The following is a 9,403-nucleotide window of genomic DNA, read 5'->3' as shown; positions in this document are numbered from 1 at the left end:
TCTTTTAAAGACCTCCAGGGACGGTGACTCAACCACTTCCCTGGGCAGCCCATTCCAATGCCGAACAACTCCATTGGTAAAGAAGCTTTTCCTAATATCCAACCTAGACCTCCCCTGGCACAACTTTAGCCCATTCCCCCTCGTCCTATCACCAGGCACATGGGAGAATAGACCAACCCCCACCTCGCTACAGCCTCCTTTAAGGTACCTGTAGAGTGCGATAAGGTCGCCCCTGAGCCTCCTCTTCTCCAGGCTGAACAATCCCAGCTCCCTCAGCCGCTCCTCATAAGACTTGTTCTCCACACCCCTCACCAGCTTCGTTGCCCTTCTCTGGACTCACTCGAGCACCTCAATGTCCTTCTTGCAGAGAGGGGCCCAAAACTGAACGCAGTACTCGAGGTGCGGCCTCACCAGAGCTGAGTACAGGGGGACGATCACTTCCCTCGCCCTGCTGGCCACACTGTTTCTGATACGAGCCAGGATGCCGTTGGCCTTCTTGGCCACCTGAGCACACTGCTGGCTCATATTGAGCCGACGATCAACCAATACTCCCAGGTCCTTCTCTGCCAGGCAGCTTTCTAACCACTCGCCTCCCAGCCTGTAGCTCTGCTTGGGGTTGTTGTGCCCCAGGTGCAGGACCCGGCACTTGGCCTTGTTGAGTTTCATAGAGCTGGCCTCAGCCCATCGGTCCAGCCTATCCAGATCCTCCTGCAGAGCCTTCTTGAGCAGATCAACACATGCATGTAACTTGGTGTTGTCTGCACACTTACTGAGGGTGCACTCAATCCCCTCATGTAGATCATCGATAAAGACGTTAAAGAGAACTGGCCCTAGTACTGAGCCCTGGGGGATTCCACTAGTGACCGGCCTCCAACTGGATTTAACTCCAGTTAAATTGAACTGGATTACAACAGCAGGTGTGCTTCCAGACACAAGTGGTTCAGAGGAACATCTCTGCAGAGCCTTGCAAGGACAGAAAGCCCCCGGCACCTCGCTGCGCCCAAGGGGCTCAGCAGCCACTGCACAGCGTGCTTGCGCTCCAGCCGCCTGAGCCTTGTGCATGCCACACCACCGCCAGCCTCTCCCCAGAGGGCTGCCATTCCCCCCTCCGCCCCACAGATTGTGGGGAGGTGCTCCAGCTGACCCAGCCTGGGCCAAAGGTGCCACGAGGGACTCCCCCTGCAGACGCAAAAACGTCTCCAGTCATCTCTGCTTGGGCAACACTCCGATAAAGTACGATTTCTGCTTCTCCAGCCACGGCCAGGCCAGGAATGCCTTTTTCCAGAGAAAAAGCCAAAGAACATGGCAAACCACAGCCTGCTGCACCCTGAGGGGCAAAGGCAGAGCAAACCCCAGGCTGGCGCAGCTGGGAGCATCCCTGCAGAGAGCTGCAACGTCCCTGACAGCAGTTTTGTTCAGGGGGACTCGGTGCCAGGTGGGACAGCCTCTGGTGTGCCTCCCACTGTGCGCTGCAGCCTCTCTCGCCTCCAGATGGGTCACTGTTCTCTGCAACGTGCCGTGCCCTTCAGCACACTTTCCCCGTCTTTTTCCTGGGGAAGAAACCTCTGACTTACTCTTACACGTTCGGTATTTGTGGGTAGGGAAAGGAGGAGAAAATACTCTGTATAGAAATGCCTTCTCTTTCTTGTGGGGAGGCAGCAGGCCATCCAGGCAGTGTTCCCTCATTCCCATTACAATTGCCTGCTTTATTCTAACCTGGCTCTCCGCAAGAACGCGGGCTGAAGTTCCCAACGGCCTGATGTGCTCATGCAGCAACATGGAAGCTGCTCTGCAAGCTCCGTGCATTCACTTATGGTCAAACGAAGCCAAATGCCACTTTGTCCTGGTAAGCGACCAACAAGGGTCACTGAAGTCTGTCGCTGGGGCTGGGGACCCACTGCATGGGGAGCTCCGCTGGCTTCAGCAGAGCCCCTCTGCATGACGTCAGGCAGAATTCTGACCAGAATTGGACTGATTTTGGTCACACCAAGACTAGAGGTCAGACTGATCTTAACGATGTCCTTCAGTTTCCTTTAGGAGTATCCTTTCTGTTGAGGGAAGTGTCCCTGTAAATGATGTATAAAATTGACACCACTTCAGCTGCTTTTATTTGTAGTAGAGTTTTGGGATTTCTTAGTTTTTCCTCAACTTTACTCTTTAGCTGAAATAAAGTTCATTTCAAAGCAATTTCTGCTACAGCTACTCGATTCCCCTCCCCAGAATCACAACCCGGGGCTTTGGGCTTTTCCATGTTTATTATTCACTTAGTTCTTCCTTCGTGCTTCCACGGTGGGCAGGAACAGACGTGTCCCCCTGCGCGGCGATGGGGGGCAGCCGGGGGGCTCCTCTCTGCTTGCCTCTCCTCTTCCAGCCGCACGCACAGGCAGCGATGGGACGGAACCGGGACACGCTCCTGGCCTCTCCCCCTCGGCGGGGAGCTCTCAGAGCTCTGCAGGGCAGGCAGCACAGCCCCACCCGGACCCCAGCACGCTCCCACAGCCTGCTGGCACGGCCCTGCAGCCCTGCACACACCCCTGGGCGCCTTTTCCACCACCCGGCCCAGGCCTGGGCTCCGTATCACCTGCTGCCACCCCGCAGTGATGCACTGCCCATGTCACAGCAGGCAGGGGGTGCCCCCTGTCACAAAGGGGCGCGGACGGCCTCGGCCCCGGAACACTGGCCCCAACGGCCACGCAGGCCTGAGATGGCTGCCCGTGCTGACAGGGAGGCTGCTCAGCTGCCTGCTCCTGCTGCTCCAGCCTCAGCTCTGGACACACACTCAGCCAGAGGAACTCAGCTCGTCTCTCCTCTCTCCTCAGGCCCACACCTCAAACGGCTTTCAGCACCCTACAGGACACTGACCGAACCAAACCACCGCACACACCTGGCCACTCCTTTCCAGCACTGTGCCGGACAATTGTCCACGCTCTACAGGACAGGTAACATCACCCCAACCCGCACCCTACCATGATCTCATAGCAAGCAGACAGGTGACACGCTCAGGCCAGGACGGCAGTGACTGCTCCATCAGGACGACGGGACACGGACAGCCTCGGTGAGACGCTAGAGACTCTTGGGCAGAGAGGCAGGGGCTGCCCGTGGTCACAGGGGGATGCTGCTCCGTTTGGTGCTTCTTCTCTTTCAGCCAGAAACACACAGCGATGGGACCAGACCACAGCACACTCCTGGCCTCTCTCCCCTTGACAACTCAGCTCGAAAAGATGCCAGCACTCTACAGGACAGATAAGACAGCCCCAACCCATTCCCCACCATGGTCTCACTGCCGGCCGGACGGTGATGGCTTGGCCCAACACAGCTGACTCTTGGCTGTCAGGAGACACAGGCTGGACAGCATTAATGTCAGGCTGGGAGAGCCTTAGGCTGGGAGGCATGGTCTGCTCCTGGCCACAGGGGAAGGCTGCTCTCTTTTGGCTTCCTCTCTTACAGCTGGAAACACACACAGCGATGGGACCAGACCATGGCACGATCCTGGCCTCACTGCCCTCGACCACTCAGCTGGAAGGAAGAGCTGCTAATGCTCTACAGGACAGGTAAGATCACCCCAACCCACACCCACCACGGTCCACAGCAAACAGACAGGTGAGACGCTCGGGCCAGGACGGCAGTGACCGCTCCATCAGGACGACGGGACAAGGACAGGCTCGGTGAGACGCTAGAGACTCTTGGGCAGAGAGGCAGGGGCTGCCCGTGGTCACAGGGGGATGCTGCTCCGTTTGGTGCTTCTTCTCTTTCAGCCAGAAACACACAATAATGGGACCAGACCACGGCACAATCCTGGCCTCGCTGCTCTTGACCACTCAGCTGGAAGGAAGAGCTGCCAACGCTCTACAGGACAGGTAAGATCGCCCCAACCACACCCACCAGGGTCCACAGCAAGCAGGAAGGTGACACGATCGGGCAGGAAGGCACGGACCGCTCCATCAGGATGACGGGAGACGGACGGACGTGGTGAGACACTGGAGACCCTTGGGCAGAGAGGCTGGGGCAGCCTGTGGTCACAGGAGGATGCTGCGCGGTTTGTTCCTTCTCTTATTAAAGCCAGACTCAGACAGCGATGGGACCAGACCACGGATCACTCCTGGCCTCTCTCCCCTTGAGAACTCAGCTGGCAGGAAGAACTGCCAACGCTCTACAGGACAGATAAGACAGCCCCAACCCATTCCCCACCATCGTCTCACACCATACCAGAAGACAACACGGTTGGGTTATGATGGGCATCTCCTGGCCGCCAGGGAGACGTGAGATGGACGGCCTTGGAGTGAGGCTGGGAGAGCCTTGCTCAGGGGTGCAGGGGCTGCCCCGGCCATGGGCTGGGGCTGCTCTTTTTGATCATTTTCCTTTCTTACCCCATCACAAAGCCCAGAGCAGAGCAAGGTCTGCCGCTGTCCTTTCCCTCCTCTGCCCTCTCCCTCTGCGGCCACTGACCTGAAGGCTGGCGCACCTTTCTACAACCACAGCCACTGAAGGAGAAGAAAGCACACAAGGACCCCGTCTCTACCCTGCCATGGTCCGGTCCTACAAGCACACCAACGGGCTCCGCGCCTTTGGACATTGAGAGCTCGGCACGCCTCTCCGCCACCTCACCCCACCCCACGTCTCTCTCAAACGTTCCTTAAATAAACGTTCTGATACACAACCTCATCGGCTACTTTTTCCTGCCCTTCTTGGGGAAAACTTGTGGGGCTTTGCCTTTCGCAGAAGGAGCGAGTGCACCAGCCTCCACTTCTTCGGACGCTGGCATCAAGAGAATTTCAAAGCAGATTAAGTGTCCTAATCTAAGACCAGAGTCTGCAGGCATGGGTCTGGAAACCAGTTTGTTCCCTCTTTCACCAAGGGACCACATGTGTACAAGAAAGGAACAACATTTAACACAAAAACCTCATCTGCTCTGATGGAACTGCTTGAGGGAATTCCCCTTCCTGACATGCGCTCCGCACCCAACGTGCAGCCGCTGGGGGGGCTGCCCCGCTGCTGTAAATCAAAGAGAACCATGCTTTCTACCTGGGAAATTAAGCGCCTCTCATAGCTTTGCTGCACATTTCTCCCACGCACCAGCCTTGCCAGGGCTGGCCATCACAGCTCACTTTAGACCAACTTCTTCCCAGTGGGCTTGGCTACCTCCTGGTTACAAACCTGACTGCCAGAAACAAACTGGGACTGATTAAAAGCAAAAGCCCAGGGGACGGCGCTACTTTTGCACACTCACGCTCCCGACTCTTGTAGGTGACACATCCAGAAACGCCCCATGCACTGAAACACAGACCTGCGCTGGGAGGGAACCTGCAGCTGCAGGCACTCGGAGTCAGGGGCCTGCTGCAAGGCTGAAAGGGAAAGGTTGAGGAGATTGGGAAGTTTTGTGTCAACCTCAGCACGGGGAGAAATGACTCCCCAGCATGCAGAGTGCTCCCAGTTTCCCCACAGCCCTCCTTCCTCTCAAAGAGCTTTTCAGAGAAGGAGAAAACAGTGTTCCAGCCCCAAACACGCTGACGACCACAAATGGCAACTCACAGAACTAAGCTGTGGAATTACTCAAGAAAGATGAACAAGACCCCAGTGTTGCCAATGAAACACTGAAATGCTGCCACGGGGGACTGGGAGCAACAGGTGCTTGTCAAGAACAAATCCTTGGGCTTTCTGGAGACATCTTTTCTATCACCACTTCTTTTAGGAGGCAGCAAGATAAAGGAGCGCAAAGCAAATTAACAAAGGAACACAAAGAACTGTTTGCTTTGATGGTATTGTGATATTATATGGAGAGTTGCGAGGGAAAAGCAGCTCTTCGATGTGATATTCATTTTAACAGATTTTCTGAACGTGTGAGCATACTTAAAAGTAGCTAACATTACCTGCCCTACAGTTTCATATTTGGTATGATGCAGGAAGACAGAAGTAACATATGGATATTAACATTCAGCTGAAGTTGAACGGCTTATGTTGAATTACATATACCTATTAATATGAATATTTACGATAATTTACAACACCTTTAACAATATTAAAGTTCTCTACCATCAAGATCAAACTCATCAAACCTATTGTGATTTTAACATGTGGAAATTTCTTTTTTGCTCTATGTGAATTGGAGATACTGCCCATCTGTAGGCAGCCATTGAAATTCTCCCAGCTTTCTTTCCATTTCATAATTAATCAATACTTGAAGTTATTCAAAAATGACTTTTTCAGCAGACAAACCTACACAAAAGTACATATCAAGATTCTTTGCAAAAATATGCACAGTAATTAGTGGTTTAGAGACTACAGTATAAACAGACCATTAAAGAATGCCTCAAATGGGCAAGCTCTTTTGTTTAGTGATTCTTCCCGTGTTGAAATAGACAAATTAGTTTCAATAATGTTTCTGACTTGTACAGTATTGGTATAAGTCTCTTTTTGGGATATAGTGTAACTTGAATGCATGGCTGCTAGGGGCAGAAGAGGAAAAAGTGGAGAATGAGATATAGTAGAGGACAATCAAACCTTAAAAAATATGACTGTTTTAGTTTGGCCAAAGACAGAATCCAAAGCAACCAAACAACCTCTCCGTTTAAACAAGTAAAATAAAAAAGGCAAACGCAGAAACAACGAAAATGGGATACAGTGTACTCCATGCCCACCTAGAAGACACTGGAGCATTTGGGATGAGATTCTTCTTGCTCAAATTTAGTTACACAACTCAGACTTACATTTGAGCCAGAGCTCAAAACTCCCTTTCTTGTCAGTGGAGAGAAACATGCATGTTTAAAGTGTGATTTGTTTCATCTTGAATTGGAAAACTGAAACCTGTTACAGGACTCCAGTGACTAGTTCAGATGTAGACATCTGAAACTAGGTGAGAAGTACTCCATTCTTTGCAATGGTGTAGAAGTAAATATGCCTTTAGTGTCCTGTTCTGCAGAAAAAGGTGAATGAATGGGCAGAAAAGAAGCTTCTTTTTCAGGTTCAAGCTCAGGAAACAAAATATTCATGATCTTTTCTTCAAGAGTACATTAAGTCAGGACATCAGTACTGATGGCTTCTTTAACTTAACAGAATCATAGTTGCATTTATTGACTTGAAACAAAGAAGGAGTCAGTCTGGAAAGAAGCATAACATAAGTGTGAAAATTTCCAGGGATTGTGAAGAGATCTTGGACTGCATTTGCAGTAGTCTGAATCTGGTTTGATATAGTGGGAAGTTTTCTTATGGCATTAAAAGCTCTGCGAAAGACAGAAGACGGATCCTCCCTGTTGAACGCTGTGAGTTGTCTGCATCCAGCTAGCAAACTGTCTATACAAGCTGCAACAGTATGTACCCATACTCAGGATGTGCAACTATGAACTCATGGGGTGCTTTTGCACTTGTGTGTGATTCTTTCAGTTGTGCTGTGCTGTTCAGGTAAGTGAAAATCTAGAGCACCCACACCTCTAGCAGAAGGTGTGCGAGGAGGGGAACCAACAATTGCTGAAGAAGGGTGTTTGACTGTAACTGCTCAGAGGCCCTGTGAGAAAAGACGTTCATGTAACCATGCACACATGTGATTAGACCTTCTGGGGAGATTGCTATAGGAAGTTGTTTCAGACTTTGGTATGTATTGATTAGCTTTTTGTGTGCATCTAATATCATGGTTTACCGGTATTGCTGAATCTTGAATATATAGCTCATAGATTACTGGTTAAACACTTGCCAATAAATTAATACAATGTAATTGCTTCAATCCTGATTTTGGTAAAAAAATGCGTGAACTGCAATAATGTGTGCTGTTTTCCAGAGGCCAGTATGATGCTAATTCTGCTGAGCTGTAAGTACAACTGTGGAGTACAGCACCATACAAGAGAAAGGACTAGGTTTTGGTCTGGAGTAAAAGCAAAGTTAAAAAATAGGTGATATATAAGTTGTTTATTATTATTATTATTATTATTATTATTATTATTATTATTATTTTAATTATTTTATTATTTTTTATTTTTATTATTATATATTTTTATTATATTTTAATAATAATAATAATAATAATAATAATAATAATAATAATAATAATAATAATAATAATAATAATAGAGATCTTGGCAGTCTGCAAAATGCCTGCAAGTGAACTGTTCAAAATTTTGTCTGTAGATACAAAGAAAATAACAAGTAAAGGTCTTAGCTTCTTACCAGTTAACTTATAGTAGTTCTCATGGGATTTCAGGGAGAATCCTTCTAAAAGTAGGAGCTTTGTTAAGAAACCTGATGAAGGAAAGAACAGTCATAGTTCATTCATTATAGTTCTTCAGTGAAATAGAATAAGCATTACTGATGGTAATTAATAATGCACCAAGAACATTTCCTGTGAGATTCTACACAAAGTGCCACATTCTAGAGTTTTATTATTAATAAATTCTTCAAAAGCAAAGTCATGATTAAAACATTGGAAATAAAGGAGCTAATTGATTTGGAATCAAATTTGCTTTAATTAGATGACATAGTTAAGATATGTTTCAACTTCAAGATATAACAATATTTTTGCTTCAGGAGTTTGTATGGATTTCATAAGCTTTAATTTTCAAAATGTTCTGACAGGTCTAAATTGAAATAAAGCTTTACAACCCCCATTTGAGATTCTCTGGATTAATTTTGATCTTAAAGAGCTTTATTAAAAAGCTTGTATGTTAACTGTACAACTTCAGCCAAGACTGTGATCTGTGTTGAGATTTTTAGCATTGAGGAAATAAGACACTGTGTTAGGCAGAGTTCGTGCAATTCTGAAATAGTTATTTTTTTAAACATTTGTGCAATTCTTAAATGGTTAATTTTTAGTCATTAAGAGTTATTATTTGCGAGATTGTATCTATTTTTTTTCTTCATGTTGTCTTGTGCTATGATTTTATCATTTCTTTGTTATCTCTGACAAAGATAGTGGTGTGTCTTGAAAAGAATATTTTTCTTTGCTTCTGAAGGGAGCAACTGGAATGTGATATTAAGTAGATTGCATAAAGACTCATTAATTCTAGCTGGTGGCCTTAGCAACCCTTTAAGAAAATTTTAATTTCTATTGAAATAGTATTTTCTTCTTATTTTTTTCTGACAACTTAGATGTAGCATAGCATCATGGCAGAATGCTTAAGTATTATAATCACCCATATTATGTGGCAAATACTTTTCAAGTCTAGACACTGAGGTTTTCTATACCTGTTTGTATTTCTGTATACTGAGATGCAGGTGGGGTATCAGGTCAGCTCTGTAGCATGCTTTACTCTTTTTATCTAAGGGATAATATTATATTAAATATAAAAATATTTATAGGTTATTATTATTATTATTAAATTAAATTTTAATATAGTATAATAAAATGTTTATAGCTTGTTATTTAAATAGTGATGGAGGTTTTGGCCAGCTCTTCAGTGATATGGACTCTTCACTTCTC

General features: G+C 47.4%; 1 long non-coding RNA gene across 1 annotated transcript; it reads left to right on the top strand.

Annotated features, from left to right (window-relative positions):
- Positions 1–3,441: 3,441 nt before the first annotated feature.
- LOC125180936 (uncharacterized) lies at positions 3,442–4,657 on the top strand. Its single transcript, XR_010827786.1, has 2 exons — positions 3,442–3,969; positions 4,060–4,657. It is a non-coding gene; the product is annotated as an uncharacterized lncRNA (long non-coding RNA).
- The last annotated feature ends 4,746 nt before the right edge of the window (positions 4,658–9,403 follow it).

The sequence above is a fragment of the Anser cygnoides genome, chromosome Z (genome assembly GCF_040182565.1).
Source record: "Anser cygnoides isolate HZ-2024a breed goose chromosome Z, Taihu_goose_T2T_genome, whole genome shotgun sequence".
Taxonomy (NCBI): domain Eukaryota; kingdom Metazoa; phylum Chordata; class Aves; order Anseriformes; family Anatidae; genus Anser; species Anser cygnoides.
Note: the sequence above shows the minus strand (reverse complement) of the source record. Positions and strands in the feature narration are given on the sequence as shown.